The 22,933-nt window shown below is 39.4% G+C and overlaps 1 long non-coding RNA gene across 1 annotated transcript in view; it reads right to left on the bottom strand.

The window, feature by feature from the left end:
- Window positions 1-21,167, bottom strand: part of LOC149844347 (uncharacterized) — a 35,208-nt gene extending 14,041 nt beyond the window's left edge. The window contains exon 1 of the long non-coding RNA XR_016429264.1: window positions 20,926-21,167. This is a non-coding gene — a long non-coding RNA (uncharacterized LOC149844347). The remainder of the gene's footprint in view (window positions 1-20,925) is intronic.
- Window positions 21,168-22,933: the final 1,766 nt, after the last annotated feature.

Genomic DNA, 22,933 nt, shown 5'->3' with positions numbered 1-22,933 from the left:
AGTTAGGACCGCTTCAGTCCAAAAACTTTTTGGCACTTGATTTGCAATTAGCAATGTCCTAGTAGTTTCCATAATGTGCCGATGTTTGTGTTCGGCTAGGCCATTCTGCTGTGGAGTGTGTGGACATGATCTTTGATGTGTAATACCATGTAAATTGAGATAGTCTTTAAATTCGTTGGACATAAACTTTCCCCCTGAATCAGTGCGAAAAACGGAAATATCATTTTGAAACTTATTTTTAACCATTTTATGAAATATTTGGAAGTTAGCAAAGACATCAGATTTATGTTTAAGAAAATAAATCCAAGTATGTCTAAAAAAGTCATCAACAAAAATGGCATAATATGTATAACCACCTTTGGAAATAACTGGTGTGGGGCCCCAAACATCTGAATGTATTAACTCAAGTGGTCGTGAGGAAACAAAAGTTCTACTAAGAAATGGTAACATTTTCATTTTGCCAAGAATGCAGTCTTTGCAAGAAAAAATTTCAGAATTACAAAATTTTTCCAAACTTGGAAAATATTGAATTTTAGACATATGAGGATGGCCAAGTCTTTTGTGCCATAAATCCAATTCTAATTTCTGAATATTATAACAAAATGCATTCTTGGGTAATTCCAAAAAAGTCCATGTAATAGAGTCCTCCTTCTCTATGGCCTTCCCCAATCAACTTCCCTGACTGACGATCTTGTAGCCAACAAGCATGAGAAGAGAAGGATATATTACATCCATAATCAGATATTTGCGAGACAGATACGAGATTCAAATTAAGTTTAGGGATATATCTAACTTCTGGGATAAAAAAAAATTGGATTTTTGAAGATTTTCAAAACATCCTATTCCTTTTACTTCAAGAGATGTGCCATCGGCTGTAAAAACCTTTGACACACTTGAGTTATTTTTAAGACATTCGGGTAGACTATTAACATTTGGGGTCATGTGAAAAGAAGAACCAGAATCTAAAAGCCAAGGAAAGTTACCTGGACCGGAGAAAGATGCAACTGCCGCTCCAGTTGAGGCTTCGATTGAAGAGGATACCCCTTTGAGAAGAGGTTGAAGGATTTCCATCAGTTGAGCCATAGACACAGGTGCATCTTGATCTTTTGACTCGGATTCAACAGATGCAACTCTTTTTTCTTCTCTTCTTTTTAACTTTGGACATTGAGGCCTATAGTGCCCCGGTTCATGACAATGATGACAAATAACTTTTCTTTTATCAAAGTCGTTGTTTTGCCTTCCAAAATGAGGCGGCTTGTAAGTACGAGTATGATTCCCTGGTCTAGATATAGCTAAAACTGAGTCGTCATCAACTTTTGGAGTACTTTTTCTAAGTCTATTTTCTTCCATAGTGAGCTCTTCTATAGTATCAACAATAGAAGGAATTTTTCCACGATGTAATAGGGCCGATTTGGTGGATTCAAACTCCGACCTTAGACCATTCACAAATTGATAGAAATGTTCCATATCGAGTTGCTTTTGGCGAAGCTCGATATCTTCGGCACAATGTCATTTGGGCTCAAGAAGAGCCAACTCTTCCCAAAGTTCGGACAACTCATTATAATATCCTCGAATAGTTTCATCTTTTTGAGTCATTGTCCGAACTTTGTCTTGTAAATTGCATACATATGCAATATCTTTAAGGGAATACATGTTTTTGAGGTATTCCCAAGCCTTATCGGCATGCTCAAACTTAGCTAGACTAGAGCATTTTTTAATGTCTATGCTATTGATGAGCCATGACATAATTTTTGCATGCCCTATCCTCCACTCTTTCCATTTCTTTTCATAAGTGGTCAACGCCTTACTCTTCTCTTCTTCCGTTAGAAGAACCTCTTTATCACCTTCTTTCTTGGTAAGAGATAGTTTAGGTTTCAAATCAGAACCATCCACTATACCCCATAAACCTTTTCCCCAAATGTGGTGCTTCATAATCGAAACTCACATTACATAGTTAGTATCATTTAGCTTCATAGGAATGATGGTGATCTTATCATTGTCATCCATCTTTTACAAGGGTAAGAGAGGAATAAATAGGAGAGAGAGAGAGAGAGAAAAATAAAAAGAAAAGAAAAAGAGTAGACAAGGGAATAAGAGATGATACAAAACCAAAATTTTTTGTAGCACAAGTTCGTCTTTCTTCAAACAAATCTTCTTGAGCCAAGAACAAGGTGATGAAACACCTTTTGTAAATGTGGCACGAAAATCGAGGCAGAAGCACTTCAAGATCTAAGGATTTTGTAGCTCTGATACCATGTAATGAAATGGTGGTCTTCAACAAATGCACGAATAACTCACAAACAAGTGTCTATTGGAGACACTACAAGCATGACCCTTGAAAGGGTATAAAAGGAAGAACACTTGAAAAATAAATAATACTTTATTCATGAACAAAATGCTTAAGAAGCATAGTAATTTATATTGAAGGGGTTCACCCCTATATATACAAAAAAGTGGAAGAGAGAGGAGAGCTCATTTTGAGCTCTCCAAAAGAGACGTTGGATTGTAGTCCGTCTCTTATTATAGCTGTTGGACTATAGTCCAACAACATTTATTATAGTTGTTGGACTACAGTCCAACAGCTATTTGCACAGTCCAACAGGAACTTGACTAGATCAAATATCTAGTTTCTATTGAACTAGATGCTAAAAAAGAAAATAAAGAAAAATAGAAAAAGAAAATAATAAAAGAAAATATAATAATATTAAATAATATATATATATTACAATTTACATTTTAACAGTAATGACCATGTAACTCTTTTTACATTTATCGGGTCTGGATACACCAGACCCGGACCCATACTGTAATGTACACTTAAATACACAAGTTAGGTCACGATTTCATTTTACTGAAATCGTGACAGCCGTAATTGATCTCTCTCTCCCTCTCTCTCTCTTCTCTTTCTCAACGCAGGTGCAGAGGAAAACTTTCATGGTATCAGAGCGTAGATCCATGTAGGGGTTGAAGAGGATTCCAAAGGTGCGACAGATCAAAGGTTTGAGGATTCGTTCATCTCCCGTCTTCTTTTCTTCTTCAGATTTTTTTTTCTCTACCTCCATTCTCAATCTCCATCTCTCGTTTTCCCCCTTTTCTGTTTTTCTTCAGTCTTCTCTTTTCTTTTTAGTGGATTCACGCCTCACGTGAATCCCTAAGCTGTTCACGAAGAGTTCACGTGAACCCTGGTTCACGATAACCCTGTATATCAAAGAAAGGGAAAAAAAAACTTGTTTCACGTGAAACACTAAGATTAAATTATAACCCATTCAATTTTTTTCCTGCGCATCCCCTCTTCTCTTTTCTGCGTATCCCTTCTTCTACTGGGCTGGATATCCAAGTCTGATCGTGCATTTCGAGCAAACCTGTGACATCAAATCTGGGATTCTAAACCCTTTTGATGTCCAACCTGCTGTGTGACAACCTCTTTTGATTCGACTCTCAAAAACCCTTTGTCGTATTATATTCCTTTTGACTGTTACGAGTGGGATCCACATTGAAAATACAGTTTGAATTTTTTTCTCTCTTTCTTTCCTCATTGTTTCCACATTGAAAATACAGTCTGAATTTCTTTTCATTGCTTAAATATCCGACCTTACAAAAGTAGAAGAGAAAACTCAGTCTTGGAATATAGTCTGAATTTCTTTTGACAGCCTTTGGTCACCAATTTTTTGAGTTTCTCAGTCGTCAAAAAAAAAAAGGCAGACGATCAGCAAACCTCTCTAGCTGCAGAATGAGCACTCTGTGGATACTCTGGTAACACAAAAAAAGGGGTTCCATTTTCTTGTTAAAACTCTTCTTCATGGATCTTCATTCCTCTTCATCCAATCTTTTCTAAAGTTTTCTCACTCAACTCGTTTGTGAAAAGTTAACTACCTCAAACTTTTTGATTTGGAAGAGACAAATCATTCCTTTTATAAGGAGTCAAGGTCTCCTAGGTCACCTTGATGGAACCACTCCCACTCCACTCGAATTTGTTACGAGAGAGGAAAAAGACAACAAAGGAGTAAGTTCAATTGTGTATGTCAAGAATGTAGAGTACCTCAACTGGGAAAGGAAAAATCAGTCGGTGGTTGCATATATCACTTCCACCTTGTCTCAAGAGGTCCTTGTTGCAATTCCCGACAATTATACTGCTTTGCAACTTTGGGAAAAATTGGTTCAAACATATTCACAAGTTTCGCAGGCACGAATGGTTTTTCTCAAGAGGGAATTTCAAATGCTGAGAAAAGATTTCATGACCATCATGGAATATCTGAACAAGATGAAGACTATCACAGACCAACTTGCAGTTATAGGATGCGCGGTGAGTGACAGTGATATGGTACAAGAGACTCTGACTGGATTGGGATCCGACTACAATATGATCGTCACTTCACTATTGTGTCTCTCTGCCCTTCCTACCTTTGATGAGTTGCGAGCAAAATTGATTCAGTATGAGATGACTCTGAAAGGGTTCTCTGAGGAATCTCACATTCACACAAATTCTCAGGAAGTTTTTGCCACAGGAGTGACTTATGGTAGAGAACGAGGACGAGGAGGACAAGGGCGAAGTGGACACGGAGGGCGTGGTCTGCTTCCCACTCCAAATACGTTAGCTCATGCGCAAGGATCAAGAACCAATCTTACTTGCTTCCTTTGTAACAAAAATGGGCATATCAAGGCGAATTGTTGGCATAATCCAGAGAATAAAGGAAAGGGTCAACAGACCAAAAACAAAAGGAAGTTCTCAAATAGTGGAGAGATTAAAGATCTGCTGATATCTGCCTTGTCAGAGTTGAAATTGAAGCAGAGTGATGAAGGCACTTGGTTTTTCGACTCAGGGGCAGCGATTCATATGACAGGTGATGTAGGTAAGATTTCTAATCCCATTCCTTATTTTGGAAAAAGTAAGATTATCACTGGAGATGGATCCCACCGTCCTGTTTCTCATGTTGGAAAAATTGTCATTCCCATGTCATATTCCACTCTTACTCTTTCAGACATTCTTCATGCTCCTGACATTAAGAAAAATATTGTCTCTGTTTCCAAACTTATTGATGATAATAATGCTTCAGTTGAATTCACTCCCTTCTCTGTGCAGGTCAAGGACCTACGCACGAGGGAAACATTCGTTGAAGGAAAGAGACGAGGCAATATGTATATCTTTGAAGAAGCTCCTTGTCATGTTGTTCGCCCTGTCCACCTGAATTCAAAGCCCTCATTAGAGTCGTGTTCATCCTCTTCTGCTAATGTTTTTAGTATTTCTGAATGTAATAAGTCATTCTTATGGCATAGTCGGTTAGCACATTGTGGGAGTCATTTTATTGAGAAACTTGTATCTAATAATCTCATTCCAAAAGAATGTCTCAATAGGGATGAGAACAGTCACAAATGTTCCAGTTGTCTTTCCTGCAAGAGTCATGTATTGCCTTTTCATTCCATTAATAAGAGAGCTTCAAAACCTTTTGAGATAATGTGTTCTGATGTATGGGGACCTGCCCCAATTGCCTCTGGATCTGGAAGCAAATACTATCTAATGAGATAATGTGTTCTGATGTATGGGGACCCGCCCCAATTGCCTCTGGATCTGGAAGCAAATACTATCTAATATTTGTTGATAACTATTCTCGATACACTTGGATATATTTCATAAAAAATAAGTGAGAAGTCTTCTCTTTGTTTCAAAATTTTCTTTCTCTTGTCAAAAATCAATTTTCTGAGTCCATTCAATTTTTCCAATGTGATGGAGGTGGGGAATTCTCATCCCGTGATTTTATTTATTTTCTTCAAAATAACGGAATAGGAAGAAGGGTGTCATGTCCTCACTATTAGAATATAGATCGGATATGGATCCAGTACTGGATCCATATCCATATAGAATAGGTTCACGTGGTTGCTACATTATAATGTATTATACATTACTAACCAGGGGCAATCTTGCCATTGTAAAATATTATTGTAAACCTATTTTATACTAATGATGTTTAGTGCAGCACACAGAAAAGAAGTGGTTGCCGATTCCAAGGAAATCCCCTCTCCTCTCTCCTCTCTTCTCCACTCCTCCTTCTCGGTATTCACGATAGAACTGCCAACCCAAGCAGTTTTAACATGGTATCAGAGCAGCGATTAATCTGGGCGTAAAAGTGCATTCGTCAGGGATCGTGAAAGGATCTGCCAAGCCTTCGGCCGAGTCTTTTCCCTTATCAGCGATCGTGAAAAGGCCTACTTCACGACCTACCGTGCCCAACCTTCAGTCGAGTTCACAGACGAGCTGAGTCTCCTCTTCCTCTTCAGAACAACCGAGTTTCTCATCTTCAGAATAGCCGAGTTTCAGAACAGCTGAGTTCCTCCTCTTCAGAACAGCCGAGTTTCAAACAGCCGAGTTCCTCCTCTTCAGTCGAGTTTCAAACAGGTCACCTCTTCAGCCGAGTCTTCTGCTCTTCATCCCCTTCAGCCGAGTTTGAAACAGGTCACGCCTGATTTCAGCCGAGTCTTCTGCTCTTCATCCCCTTCAGCCGAGTTTGAAACAGGTCACACCTGATTCATTTCTTTCTCCCTTTTCAGCGAGTCTTTTGTTCTCTTCCTTCTACTACTGAAATACTTATTTTCTATCAACTGTTTCTTCTATTTTCCTTCGCTGAGATTCCTTTCAGCTTCATTCCCACATCACGCCAACTATTTCTTTCCCACGCTGACGTTATTTTCTGTTTTTCTTCTCCATCAATTTTGAACATCACGTTTCTGCTGGTCTGAAAACTGCTTTGTCACGACTGTTTTATTCTCTTCTACTTAACCTTTTATCTTGAATTGCTCTGTCGTTTTGTTGCTTCAGCCACTAGTGTTTTCATTTCAGTTTCAGTTTCAGTCACTAATACTTCAGGCAAGCCGTATCTTCTCGTTGTCAACCAGCTACCAATGGATACTTCAGGCAATTCAGATCTTTCTTCCAACTTCCTTGGACAGCTAGTTTCAGAAAAATTGACTACCAACAACTACCTGACTTGGAAAAGGCAAATTGCTCCTTTTATTCGTAGTCAAGACCTTTCAGGCCACTTGGATGGATCTAATCCTATACCTCCAGAATTTATCATAACCGAAACCAAAGAAGATGGAGGATTGTCGAATACTATTCGCAATCCTGCATTTGTTTCTTGGATGAAGCGCGATCAGGCTCTTGTTGCATACATCACTTCCACATTGTCTCAAGAGATATTGATTTACATTTCTGATGATTGCACATCCAAAGTTTTGTGGGAGGTTTTAGCTCAGACATATTCTCAGATATCAGAGGCTAAAGTGTTGTTTCTCAAACACGAATTTCAGATGTTAAGAAAGGGGGCAATGAGCATTATTGAATTCTTAAATCAAGTTAAAAGCATTACGGACCAGTTAGCCATGGTTGGATATCCAGTATCAGATAAAGAAAAGGTGCAACAAACATTGAATGCCTTGGGATCAGAATATCATGTCCTTGTAACCTCCTTATTGTGCTTACCTACATTACTCAGTTTTGAGGAATTATACGCCAAACTGCTTCAATACGAAATGACCCTGAAGAGCATGCCTGATACTTCAGCTGGACAATCATCTACGCATGAGGTTCTTGCCACAGGGATGATAGTTGATCGAGCACGAGGAAGACGTGGCAGAGGCAAGGGAATTGCCATCCAGGGCGGACGTGGATTACTACTCACACCAAATTCCACAGCCAGTTTTTCAAGGAATGTTCCCACATGCTATCAGTGTAATAAACGGGGTCACATCAAAGCCAATTGTTGGTTCAACCCGCAGAATTGAAACAGAGCACAAAATAATAGAAATATTGCTACACCAGGAACTGCAGGTACCTTTCGGGTCAGTGATGATGCTAAGGATCTTCTCTTATCTGCGATGGCCAACTTGAACTTGAAACAGAATGATGATGGAATATGGTATGTTGACTCCGGGGCAGCGACTCATGTTATTGGCAATGCAGGTAAATTCTCTACTTTGGTTCCCTATTCTAGAAAATCTAATATTGTAACTGGAGATGAGACTCACCACCCTTTTTCAAACATAGGCAATGTCCTTATTCCTTTGTCTGAGTCATCTATTTCTTTATCTGATGTCGTTCATGCACCAAATATAAAGAAAAACATTGTCTCTATATCTAAACTTGTTGACTCTACCAATTCATCTGTGGAATTTACTCCTACTTTTGTCTTTGTCAAGGATCTTCAAACAAAGGAGATGTTCGCTAAAGGAGAGCGACGTGGAAACATGTATGTCTTCAATGAAGATCCAGCCTCCAGTGTTTTGAAGCCCAAGTCTGATCATGTCTCTGAAAACGTCCTAAGTTTATCCAAATGTAATAAGCCAGATCTCTGGCATTCTCGTCTTGGTCATTGTAGTCAAGTTTTTATTGAAAAGTTAGTGTCCAATGGTTTTCTTTCAGAGTCTGTTTCATTTTCATTAAAGAATAAAATGTGTTTCAGTTGTTAAGTTTGCAAGAGTCATGTACTTCCTTTTCATTAAATAAATAAAAGATCTTTTATTCCTTTTGAGATAATATGTTCTGATGTTTGGGGTCCAGCTCCCAATCCTTCTTCTTCTGGAAGTAAATATTATGTATCTTTTATTGACAGTTTCTCTCGTTTTACCTGGATATTCTTCATGAAACACAAATCAGAGGTTTTTCTTATTTTTCGTCACTTTCATGACTATGTTAAAAATCAATTCTCCCAAAATATTCAAATTCTCCAATGTGATGGAGGTGGTGAGTATTCTTCCAAAGAGTTTTTAGACTTCCTCCAAGATAATGGGATACATCGTAGAGTTTCTTGCCCGTATACTCCACAACAAAATGGAATTGCTGAACGTAAACACAGACATATTGTGGAGAGTGCAATGAGTATGATGCATGGTTGTAATTTGCCCATCAACCTTTGGACAGAAGCTTTTCATACTGCCACTCATGTGATAAATCATCTTCATATGCCTATCCTTGAAAATCAGTCTCCCTATTATGTTCTTTTTGGTATACAGCCTAATTATGATGAGTTACGAGTTTTTGGATGCACATGTTATGTACATGTTGACAAATCCATGAGAAACAAATTTCAGGACAAAGCCTTTATATGCCAATTTGTAGGTTATGCAGATGGACACAAGGGGTACAGGTGTTATGACCCTATCAATAAGAAGATCAGAATTTCCAGAAATGTTGTCTTTGATGAAAATAGCTTTCCAGAAAATAAAGCCAACTATGATCGTGAACATGGTGATATGGCTGATAATTGGTATAATCCATGGCTCAGTGCTGAACTTATCTCACATGTTGCTGAATGTACCACTTTGGCTCCTGAAAACATACATGATGAGACGGTTTCAGATAAGGTGTCAGAAACAGAATGTCAGAGATATAAAGGGAATGTCTACACCAGAAGACCCAAAGCACAAACAGATGCACCTGTTTGAGAACACATGACATTCCCCAATAATGTGGATGCACCAAGAAAATCAAGCAGGATAAGGCATCCAATTGAAAAATGGGTAAGTTACGATAACTTCTCTATGGATTTTCAGATTTTCCTATCCAAGGTTGAAAAACATGAAGAACCACTTGGATTTTGTCAAGTTGTTCAATCTGACAAATGAATTGAGGCGATGAATGAGGAAATAGAGGCACTGTATGAGTGTCGAACATGGAAGATAGTTGGACGTCCCCCAGATAAAAATGTTGTTGGCTCAAAATGGGTGTATAAGATTAAATATAAACCGGATGGGAGCATTGAACGATACAAGGCACGTCTTGTTGCCAAAGGGTTCACCCAAGAATATGGTGAAGATTACGATGAGACCTTCAATTCAGTAGTGAAAATGGGAACCATTCGTATTATCCTCGGCCTGGCCATTGAGCATGGGTGGAGCCTTAGTCAGCTTTATGTCAAAAATGCATTTCTTCATGGGGACTTAAAAGAAGAGGTCTATATGGAGCAACCTCAAGGTTATGCAAAGGGAGACCCAAAAGCATATGTATGTAAATTAACCAGAGCATTGTATGGTTTAAAGCAAGCCTCCCGGTCATGGTTTGACAGCTTCTCCTCAGAGATTCAGAACCACGGTTTTATTCGTTCCCAACTAGACCATTCTTTATTCATATACAGGGATAGAACCACTGTAGTTTTCTTACTTATATATGTTGATGATATAGTGGTCACTGGTAATGCTCCAGAGCGTATTCAACAAATTAAAGTTTTGCTGAGTATGCGATTTAAGATGAAAGATCTTGGAAAGCTAAGGTATTTTCTTGGTGTAGAGGTGGACAGACAGGATGGAGAAATGTCATTAACTCAACACAAATACACTCTTGATCTTTTGGCCAAAGCAGGAATGACAGATTGCAAACATGTGCCTACACCCAGTGTTGTCAATCAAAAACTCAGCATTTGTGATGGCGAGTTGTATCCTGATGCAACCAAGTATCGCACTTTAGTGGGCATGTTACAGTATCTTACTTTTACTAGACCAGATATTGTATATTCTGTAAATCAAGTATCTTAGTTTATGCATGAACCAAAGACTGGTCATATGGATGTCGTCAAGCGTATTCTCCGATATCTAAAAGGCACGGTGGGTGATGGACTCAAATATGCTCAATCTTCATGGGCAACACCGAAACATGACATATTGGCCTATACAGATGCAGACTGGGCAGGAGACCCAGATGAAAGAAGGTCGGTTTCAGGATATTGTGTTTTCATTGGAAGCAATATTATCTCATGGAGTAGCAGAAAACAGAAAGTTGTGGCAAGGTCTAGCACGGAGGTAGAATATAGATCTAAGGCAGCTACCACAGCAGAAGTAACCTGGGTTAGGCATCTCCTTACAGAAATGGGAGAGAGTATCTCAAGTTCAACCCTCATGTGTGATAATAGAAGTGTTGTACAAATTGCTTTCAATCTTGTTCATCACGGCCGGACCAAACATATTGAGATTGACCAACATTTCATCAGACAAAAGATAGCAGACAAAGAGATTGAACCGGTCTATGTGCCTTCAGAAGACCAAGTTGTTGATATGTTCAGAAAAGGTCTCACAAGTAACCGCTTTTGGTATCTGAAGAACAAGTTGCACATGGTTCAATCCCATGCACAACTTGAGGGAGAGTATTAGAATATAGATCGGATATGGATCCAGTACTGAATCCATATCCATATAGAATAGGTTCACGTGGTTGCTATATTATAATGTATTATACATTACTAACCAGGGGCAATCTTGCCATTGTAAAATATTATTGTAAACCTATTTTATATTAATGATGTTTAGTGCAGCACACAGAAAAGAAGTGGCTGCCGATTCCAAGGAAATCCCCTCTCCTCTCTCCTCTCTTCTCCACTCCTCCTTCTCGGTATTCACGATAGAACTGCCAACCCAAGCAGTTTTAACACTCACACCCCTCAACAAAATGGAATTGCTGAACGAAAACACAGGCATATCGTTGAAAGTGCCATGAGTATGCTTCATGACAGCAATCTTCCCATCAACCTATGGACAAAAGCTTTCCATTATGCCGTGCATGTGATAAATAAACTGCCTATGGTTGTTCTAGAAAATAAGTCTCCTTATCATTGTCTTTTTGGAACTCATCCTAGTTATTGTGATCTGCGTGTTTTTGGATGTGTCTGCTATGTGCATATCGATCAGTCCCTAAGAAACAAGATTCAAGACAAGGCTCAAAAGTGCTGATTTGTGGGATATGCAGATGACTACAAAGGATATAGGTGTTATGATCCCACCAACAAACGCATCAGAACCTCAAGAAACGTTGTCTTTGATGAACAAAATTTTGATCACGGAGCTGATACAACGAATATGCCAACTGAAATTTACTATCCTTGGCTGAGCTCATAACTTTTTGCTGGCTCCAATGAAGCATGTTCCTCAGATTGTGTGCAACAAGGAGAGGTGTTTGAGAACACTGGGACGTCGGGGTCACAGAATGCAGAGGAAGTATCGGGCAGATACAAAGGCATTGTCTATTCTAGACAGAGACCGACAACATCAAGCCATTCAGATCATGTCTCAGTCGCCAATCCTGCGCCTTCTCATACTCTTGCAGCCAGAAAATCAAACCGCATACGACATCCTATTGACAGGTGGGTTAGTTATAACAACTTTTCCTTGGATCTTCAATTGTTTTAACTGCCATCAATAAGGACGAAGAGCCCATCATGTATTATTAGGCAGCTGCTTCTATGAAATGGGTAGAAGCCATGAATGATGAAATGCAAGCCTTGCATGAATGTGGAACATGGAAAGTTGTTCCCAGACCACCTGATAAAAATGTTGTCGGATGCAAATGGGTCTACAAAATCAAGTACAAGCCAGATGGAACCATTGAACGATATAAGGCAAGGCTTGTAGCAAAAGGATTCACTCAAGAAGCATGGCAAGACTATGATGAGACCTTTAGTCAGGTTGTAAGAATGGGAACGATTTGAATCATCATCTCCCTTGTTGTTGAACATGGATGGAAGTTGAGTCAGCTTGATGTAAAAAATGCATTCTTACATGGGAATTTGAAGGAGGAAGTATACATGGAACAACCCCCTGGATATCAAGAACAAAATTGTAAAACCCATGTATGCAAGCTAAAAAGAGCTATCTATGGCCTGAAGCAAGTATCTCGCTCTTGGTTTGATAGCTTCTCGCTAGAGATTCAGAAACATGGATTTTCATGTTCCATACTGGACCACTCATTATTTATTTTTAAAAGCCCGCCTGTGACCACTCTATTATTAATTTATGTCGATGATATTATCATCACAAGAAACTCTGCGGACCACATCCAAGAAATAAAAGACTTATTAGGTCAAAGGTTCAAAATGAAAGATCTTGGAGTTCTACGCTATTTTCTTGGTGTAGAAGTTGATAACCAGGCTCATGGCTTGACACTCACTCAACACAAGTACACCGTAGACGTTCTCAGCAAGGCAGGCATGAAAGACTGCAAACCTCTCGGAACTCCGAGTATACTTCATAAAAAAACTTAGCGCTCATGATGGAGATCTGTGTGATGACCCCACCAGGTATCGTAGCATAATAGGATTGTTACAATACCTCACATTCACTAGACTTGACATTGTTTATTCAGTCAATCAAGTGTCTCAATTTATGCATGCGCCACGTACTGGACATATGGAAGCAGTCAAGAGGATCCTTAGATATTTGAAAGGGACTATTGGGGATGGATTGATGTATTTACCACAGTCATATGGCCAAGACGAGCACGAAATCACTGTATATTGTGATGCAGACTAGGCAGGAGATCCTGACGAACGAAGATCTACATCAGGATATTGTACCTTCATTGGAAGAAATTCAGTCTCTTGGAGTAGTAGAAAACAACAAGCTATCGCTAGATCAAGCACTGAGGCTGAATATAGATCCATGGCTGCTGCCACTGCCGAAGTCACATGGATCAGGCATCTTCTAACTGAAGTACGAGAAAAGATCTCCCACACTACCTTGCTCTGTGACAATCAAAGTGCCATCAACATGTCATTCAATCCAATACATCACAGTCGTGCCAAGCACATTGAGATCGACCAACACTTTGTGAGACAAAAGGTTGAAGAAAAAGAGATTGAGCCTGAGTTTGTCAGCACTGAAAGACAGGTTGCAGACATATTTACCAAAGGGTTAACCAAGGACTGCTTTTGGATGCTTAAAAGCAAGTTGTTCATGGTTCAAAACCATAATCAACTTGAGGGGGGGTGAAAAAGGTGCAAAGGATCTGACCCGATCCATGTAACTGATCCATGTAATGTAATGACCATGTAACTCTTTTTACATTTATCGGGTCTGGATACACCAGACCCGGACCCATACTGTAATGTACACTTAAATACACAAGTTAGGTCACGATTTCACAGCCGTAATCGATCTCTCTCTCCCTCTCCCTCTCTCTCTCTCTTCTCTTTCTCAACGCAGGTGCAGAGGAAAACTTTCAACCTTCTGGCATGAGCACCCTCCAGGGATTGTAGATCGTCGTCAGAACAGAGCACATGAGCACTCCACCACTTATGGAGTGAAGTTGGACCTTTCGGAGTTCGTGGGCAAATTTGACGTGGAGCAGTTTTTTTATTGGGCCTATGCAGTACAGTTCTTCCTCGACAGAGGAGCCTAGCACAGACGTGGTGGGTCGAGTTCAAGAGATCGAGGGAGAGACACGGACAGGGACGAGTGCAGACCTGGGATGAGATGTAGAGGCTGATGCAGGCCAAGTTCGTGCCTTCAGACCACGCGGACAGAGCCTACAAGGAGTACCTGAATTTGCGTCAAGGGACCCATACCGTGGCAGAGTACACTGCAAAATTCCACCGTCTATCCCTACGAGTGCAGATTGTGGAGACCGCACGATAGCAGGTTACCAAGTATATTTCTGGCCTTCGCCTTGCTATTTCTGACGAATTTAGTTGCATTACAGTATAGTCATTAGATCAGGCAAGTAGTTATGCCATGAATGTGGAGGAAAAAAAAAACAAAAGTTCAAGGCCTCTAGGAATGACCAGTCTGGTCGGTCTAAGTCGAGTTTTCCAACCAGGGGAGCAAGCTCCTTAAAGAAGGAAGACTCAAAATTTTCCACCCAAGTTAATTCCAACAAGTCTGACCAGTCAGGCCCAACCTACAACACTAGGTCCAAAATTAAACCTGTTGATTCCACCATCTGTTGTTTTAGGTGTCAATAGTTAGGACATGTGGTGTCAAAGTGTCCTACCATAACTAAGAAAACCCATTTAGTCGAGCCTGCAACTGAGTCATCTAATGATGGTGGGAGTGAGTCAACAGTTGAGGGAGAGGAGATCATAGAATTTGATGGTGACGTTCAAAACTTGTCCATTCATCATGTTTTGACTATCCCTCGTGAGTCAACTACATCCAAGTGGTTGCGAAATAATATTTTTAGAACTAGGTGTAATTGTGAGGGTCATGTGTGTGATGTATTATTGACACTGGAGCTTGTGAAAATATGGTTTCTAAAAGTGTTGTATCAACCCTCAATTTAAAAACGGAAAAACTTGTTCATCCCTACAAAATGACTTGCTTTAAAAAGGGCAATAAAATTTCCATCACCCAATGTTGTCTAGTCAAGTTTTCAATGGGGGAGCATTACCACGATGAGGTTTGGTGTGATGTGGCTCCTATGAGTGCATGACGTATTCTTCTTTTAGGACGACCTTGGCAGTTCGATCGTAAGACTACTCATGATGGTCGTAAAAACACGTACTCTTTTGCCTTTAAGGGACATAAAATAATTCTGCTCCCTATAAAAGAAACAAGTTTTCCTATTGTAGATAAGCTTGAGCGAGTCCCTAGACTTGCATGCCTATCTTACAAAACCTTTTTGAATCAATGTAGAGATGAGGGTTATTGCTATGCCCTGGTGGCCAAACCTGTTTTGAGTACTTTGTTGTCCATCCCTACTGAGGTTGCTCCTCTTGTGGAAGAGTTTAAGGATATCATGTCTGAAGACCTTCCTGATGGGCTACCTCCAATGAAGGTTATGCAACATGCAATAGATTTTATCCCTGGGTCGAGTCTGCCTAACTTGCCAGCTTATCGCATGAATCCGTCTGAGCATGCCGAACTGCAGAGGCAAGTAGGGGAGTTGCTGCAAAAGGGGTTCATTCGTGAGAGTATTAGTCCTTGCGCAGTGTCTGTCCTACTCACTCCTAAAAAAGATGGGTCCATGCGAATGTGCGTTGAAAGTAGGGTCATCAATCGCATCACTGTTAAATACAGTTTCCCTATTCCCCGATTGGATGACATGTTTGACATGTTGGCGGGTGCCTTTGTCTTTTCAAAAATTGGGTACCACCAAATTCGTATTCGGGAAGGGGATGAATAAAAAACGGCATTAAGACACGTGATGGGTTGTATGAGTGGTTGGTTATGCCTTTTGGTTTGTCGAATGCCCCTAGTACCTTTATAAACATGATGACCCAAGTGTTAAGCCCTTGTTTAGGCCAGTTTGTAGTTGTGTATTTTGATGATATTTTGATTTACAGTTCTTTGTCTGAATATTTAGTGCATTTGCGTCGAGTTTTGGAAATTTTGAGAAGAGAAAAGCTTTTTATAAATGCCAAAAAGTGTGATTTTTTTTCTTCTAGTGTGGTTTTCTTGGGCTTTATAGTATCATCTGATGGTGTTAAAGCCGATCCTGCCAAAATCCAAGCGATTGTAGAGTGGCCGACCCCACGAACTTTGGGTGAGATTCGTAGTTTCCATGGATTGGCTACCTTCTATCATCGTTTCATTAGGAATTTTAGCACCATTATGGCCCCCATCACGGAGTGCCTTAAGGGAGCTAAATTCCAGTGGACCTTGGTGGCCGATAAGGCTTTCATTCTCATTAAGGAAAAAATGACTAGCGCCCCTATTCTAGCACTTTCAGATTTTAACTTGGTTTTTTAAGTGGAATGTGATGCCTCTAAAGTAGGGATTGGCGCTGTCTTGAGTCAAAATCGTAAACCTATTGCTTTTTTAGTGAAAAAAATGACTCAAGCAAAGCGATAGTATTCTACTTATGATGTTGAATTTTATGTCGTTGTACAAGCCCTTCATTACCGGAGGCATTATCTCATTTATAAAGAATTTGTCTTACACACGGATCACGAGGCACTAAAATATTTAAACAATCAAAAGAAGTTAAGTGCTAGACATGCTAAGTGGGTTAGTTTCTTGCAAGAGTACACTTTTACTATTCGTCATCAGTCTGGTGCTCTCAACAAGGTAGTTGACGCCCTTAGTCGGAAGAACAATCTTTTAATGACTATGTCAGTGCAAGTGATTGATTTTGAACAATGTAAAGAGTTGTATATGACTAATCTTGATTTTCAACAAATCTGGGAAGAATGCCTCTCTTTAAAAGGATTATCAAAATCACAATTTTCGATACATAACGGTTATCTTTTTCGTAGAAATAAGTTGTGTATTCCGGCATTCTCTCTTAGGCTACAGTTGATTTCAGAATTGCATGAAGGGGGATTAGTTGGGCATTTTGGACATGACAAGACTTTTGCATTGTTGGATGAACGCTATTTTTGGCCCAAAATGCGTTAAGGATGTCGTTAAATTTGTTCAGTGTTGTCGTGTGTGTCAAGTGTCTAAAGGTCATCGTCAGAATAGTGGTTTGTACACACCGTTGCCTATTCCTGAGCGCCCTTGGGAGCATGTTTCTATGGATTTCATTTTGAGTCTTCCTAAAACCGTGTGTGGGTTTGACTCTATTTTAGTTGTGGTTGACTGGTTTTCCAAAATGGCTATTTTTGTCCCGTGCAAGCGTACCACAGATGCCTCTCTTATAGCTTCTTATTATTTTAAGGATGTTGCACGTTTTCATGGGTTGCCACATTCTATCACGTCAGATCGTGATACACATTTTCTGAGTCACTTTTGGAAATCCTTATGGGCTTTATTGAAAACTAAGCTTCAATTCAGTAGTGCATATCACCCACAAACAGATAGTCAAACTAAAGTCGTGAATCGTACTTTAAGGAATTTGCTTCGGAGTCTTGTCGGGGAAAACATCAAAACTTGGGACTTAGCATTGCCTCAAGCCGAGTTTGCATAATAATAACTCTATTAACAGGTCGACGGGCAAAACCCCTTTTCAAGTAGTGTATGGTTGTTCCCCTACTCATGTGGTAGACCTAGCCCTTGTGTCGAATGTTTTTGACCCAGCCCCTGATGCCATTGATGTTGAATATATGCGTGATATTCACGAGCAGGTTCAAACTAAACTGACTGAAAGTTACGAGGCTTACAAGGCCTTTATGGACCAAGGTCGTCGTGATGTCCAGTTTGAAGTCGGTCAATTAGTGTGAGTTTACCTTAGTCCTGAGTGTTTCCCAGTTGGAACCTACAATAAGTTGAGTCCCAAGAAGCATGGTCCTTTTAAGATCCTCCAGCATTTGGGTACAAATGCATATTTGCTTGACTTGTCAAAATATCTCGCCTATCTTCAATGTGTCTGATCTATATGCCTATTGTGGTGGCAATAAGTCGTCAGAGGCGACTTCTTCCCAACCCGGGGAGAATGATGCAGTGCAGGAACAGGAAGCCCAGACTATGCTGGACCCGGGGTCAGCACCGTGGGTCCCATGCCCCTCCGGAGTAGATGAGCGGATGGATGTGGTGGATGCAACGTCGAGAACGGTCCCGAGACAAGAGGAAGTGCCTTTGCGTAAGTACTCGAGGCGGGTGAAGGTTCAATAGAGGCGAGATTACATTCGGATTGTGGAGGGCAGTGGTATAGTATTCAAGTCTAGTTGGATACTTATTCCATGTGATTATTTGTTTCTTTTTACGTATTATCATTTGGATCCTTTGTAACGGATCTTGGATCTATATCCAAAAACTTATATAAATATAGTAGAATAGGGCTACGTGAGGAAGAGATTTTTTTTAGAGGAGAAACCAACTTCTTTGAAGCTTCCTATTTTTTTTTTCCTAATTGAAATTCTGAGTTTCGTTCAGTTTTAAAGTTTCTTCGCGCAATTGCGCTTATTTGACTTTTGTTCTTGTTTACGTATTGTCGTTGCATCACTACTTATCATAATTATTCACTAACTTTTTACGAGAATGGCAATAGCATGTTTTTTGTCCTTATATCTGAATAAAATGGTGTGGCAAAAAGAAAACATGGGCATATAAATGATATGGCACTCTCGCTCATGTTTAGCAATGGTGTTCCTATGGGTTCATGGGCTGAGGCTTTCCGTACTATAGTCTACCACTAAGGAAACTCGCATTGCAGAAAATCTCAATCTAAAATTTGTTTCATGGATACCTCTTTGCTGTGAGAAAAGGAGGAAGAAAAACAGAACGCTTGTCATGTTATACACATCTCTCAGCACCAAACCTAAAAGTGAGGAGATCGATTAGTTAACTATTGGACATTTTTTGGTTAGGGTTTTGCTGGGAAAAAAAATATCTTTTCTGTGAACAAATATCATAACATAAAACAAACAAGATGAAAAAAATGCAGGACAAGCAAGGAATCAAAAACCAGAGTTTCACAAACCCCAAGACCAAACAAGTGTGTACTAATGATCAAAGCAACAATTTGAGAATTTTCACTCAGGAATAGGGAAATAAACCAAGTGTGTACTATTTCATTTTCCTTTTTTTCTTGTCATCACTCATATAATATTGTCATCACTCATATAATATTGTCATCATTACATTTTAAGGCCCGCAATTGTCAAAATTCTGTTTACAACAGGAAGTTAAAGACAAACACAGTTGTAGTTCTTTCTTTGGCTTTTGGACATTGGACATTATAGAGAGAGAGAGAGAGTCTTACCACACAAATGCTATACCATTAAGCACTTAAAAAAGCAAAGATGGTAAGGCAATGCAAAAACAGGCAGCATCCTTTTGTCCATTAATTAATGTAGTAACTTTTTTATTTTTTGGACTTACTTTTCATAATTAAATGTACCTAAGAAAACACGGGTATTTTAAGTACACTTTTATGTTGCTTTTCTGCTTGTTTTCTAATATACCAAGATGGGATAGAGAGCGAACATGAAGCAGAGAAAGCAAGAGAAAATATGTGCCCTTAATTTTTTGCAACTGGCGGCACTTTTTGTCATGGTGGGCCTTGACATTTGGATTTTCCGCCTGGTCAACTAAACATACTTCACTTCTTTTTCAACAAACGCTGACAATAACAACTTGAAAACTTATATTTATTATCATCAACTTTGTGTTCTTTCTTTCTCTTTCCACAGTCTGCACAATATCTAACAACAGGACATGGTCACACGCACACACACCCTAGGTAAGGCAAACGCAGGGGCAGTTGGTGTTATCGTATCAACAAAGGGGGGCAGTTGGTGTTCTCATATCAAAAAGGCAAGGGGAGGAAAACTACAAATGTCATTCTCAAGATTTGTCTCTGGAGATTGAGATAAAAGCAAAAACATTTGTATTCTGAAATTATCATAGAACTTCCTTGATTTTCTTATTTCTCAAAAAAAAAAATGTCTCGATAGTTTTAATGAACAGGCTTGGCAGCTCATAGAAGCACAAGATCACAGTACTGGTGAAATACTCGAATCAATTTGGAGCAATTGTCAATTAGTCCATGTTAAAAGCACGAAAGGAAAATTGCAGTCCTCTACCATGGGAACACGGTCCTGTCACAACGTCCCCAATACACCACACCTAAAAACATTCCCCTGCACTCTTATGTGTTTTTTTTCTTTCTACGTACAGCACCAACGCAATCCATGCTCAAAATTTTCCTACAGATAACCCGAAAATTTGCAAGTCCAAATCATCTTTATGCTCTTTCAACCAACAACAGACCAAGCCTACATGAAAAACGCGTTCCCCCACAACCCATCACGTACAATCTACCACAATTCAGCTCCATCCTATGCAGCCAAAAGGTTAGCCATCCTCAGAATTGGATTCCTTTGCCACACTCCACACAAACATGCATGCACTCACCAACATCAATAATGAATCTCCATCACTCAAATTCTTCGGTTACAGTACACAGGCAGGCGCACTCTCCGCAACGATCGTGCCAGCCAAACACGATCAAATTCAATCAAATAGCGGGAAAAGAAATCATCGACTCGAACCAACACACGGAAAACTCCAAAACCAAACCATCAGAAAACCCGATAAAAAAACGAACCATCAAACCCCACGCTAAAACCGATCTAAGATCGAATCAACCAAAACCACAATCCAAAAAAGTAGAATTCAAAGAAATGTCTAAAAAAATCAAATCAATAAGCAAAGGTAGCATCAAATCCACAATTGGAAACATTAAAACTGATGTAGGACTGAATCAACTAAATGAACTATCCATAATCCCACCAAGCCAAATTGCCATCGGACGATTCGATACCCCTAAAAAAAAGGGAAACCAAGAAATACCTTGATACGCGAAGAGATAGAGATCGGGACAAAAGATCATCAAGGGAGAGGAGGTCGTGAGAATGCTGGGAGAGGAGCGCACGGCCTCCGGTTGATTTGGACGCATCCTCCTCACATCCATCACAGCCTCCATCCTTCGTCCTCATCTTCTTCTTTTTGTCTTTCCTATTCCACCCTTTCTTCTTTCTTCAGACTCCGAACCCTTATTCTTCTTCTTCTACTACTACTACTACACTGCCTTCGTTTTCCTTCACGCTTCCATTTTTCGAGTGAGTTTCATTCATTATTTCCGTTTTTGCCCTTTCTGTTTCATAAAATAAAGACAGTACATCTGGACAGATCTGAACCATTCAAATAGTTGTATCTAAGCTCTTAAAAGATGATGACAATGCTCAAAAAAATTAAAATTGCATTTTAAAGGGCTTAAACAGAGTTTTTTGGAATAGAAATTTGCTTCAATGGTCTCTGTTGAATCGCGAGGGCTTAGATCCCGGTGATACCTTTAAAATGTCATATTAAAATTAATCAAATATCATTATAATCGTTTAAAGCCTAAACTATCATAACTTTTCACTTCGATATCCCATTGACACTTATAATATGTTATTTTAAAGCTATTGTTGAGACCTACGATGAAGGTTAAGGGGTTTATGGTTTAAAATTTAGGGTTAAAGGGTTTAGGGTTAAAGGTTTAGGGATTAAAGTTTAAGGGTTAGGGTTTAGGATTTAGGATTTTAGGGTTCTGACAGGTTTCAATTATCATACCAGATCTCCATGATCTCAATGCATTTTTTATATTTATAAACGGGGTTTCAAAGCTAACAAATGTACGCACTTAGGGTACAAATTTTAGGATTTTATGGCTTATGATTTGGCCTAGGAAATTTTTGAAGTTTGAAAATCGTTATGTCATCGGGATCCAACGTTGGATATGTCAGGTTTCGATAAAGAGAGATATCTACGGATCGAGATATGATTTTTCGATCTTTAAATTGGGTTTAGTTTAGGTCAGGTAAGGCTAACTATGGTGTTCTTTTTAATAGACAAAACCATGATGAATTTTGGAAAATCGGATTAGAATGCAGGATTAAAAGAAAAAATCAGTCACACAACTACCATGTTGTCGGGACTATCTTCCGACTTCAAAAAACAAACAAAAAAAAGTCATTGGGGACGCAGATCAAGCCAAATCTGTCTGGTTCAGTGCATATAAGTGTTGGTATTGATCGAACACAACTAACAATAAAAATTTGATGCAACTATTTTTTGGACCGTTGCACAAGGATGTGTGCAATGGATGGGAGGTTGACGGCAGGAGAGGGAGAAAATGTGTTCCCTTTGTGTCGATGACAAACATGAAAGAAAAGGCGAGGGAGAATTATATTCCCTCGGTGAATCAAGAACCAAACAAAAAATGAAGCTTAGAGAAAACTCTAAATAAACATCATTGAAAAATACATAGACTCGGCACCTCTATTTATAAACTACAAGAGGGCCAAAAGAGTAAATATACAAACATAGTCCAACCTTAGATAGGATTCTGGTGGGGCGTCCCATCACATTTATAGCCTGAATAGGATTCCAGACTGGGCAAGTTTCTCTGAAGTGGATCTTGGTGTTGGGTAACTACATTCGATTGGATCCTGATTAGAGTGGATCCAGGCCGGGGCAGATCCTCTGGGTCAGATGGGTTTAAGATTTAGGGTTTAGATTTTATAAAAGGTTTATAAAGGGTTGAAGGATTTATAAGGGGTTTATAAAGGTTAGGGTTTATAAAGAGTTTAAGAATTCATAAAGGGCTTAAGGGTTTATAAAGAGTTTAAGGGTTTAAGAGTTCATAAAGGGTTTAAGGGTTCAAAGGTTGAAGGATTTATAAATAGTATATAAGAGGTTTAAGGGTTTAAGAGTTCATAAAGGGTTTAAGGGTTATAGGATAAAGAGTTTATGAATGGTTTATAAGGTTTAAATGGTTAAGGGTTTAAAGGTTTAGTGGTTTAAAGGTTTTCGG

Source organism: Nuphar pumila, chromosome 2 (assembly GCF_984573655.1).
Source record: "Nuphar pumila chromosome 2, dmNupPumi1.hap1.1, whole genome shotgun sequence".
Classification (NCBI taxonomy): Eukaryota; Viridiplantae; Streptophyta; class Magnoliopsida; order Nymphaeales; family Nymphaeaceae; genus Nuphar; species Nuphar pumila.
This window is presented reverse-complemented; position numbering and strand designations above follow the sequence as displayed.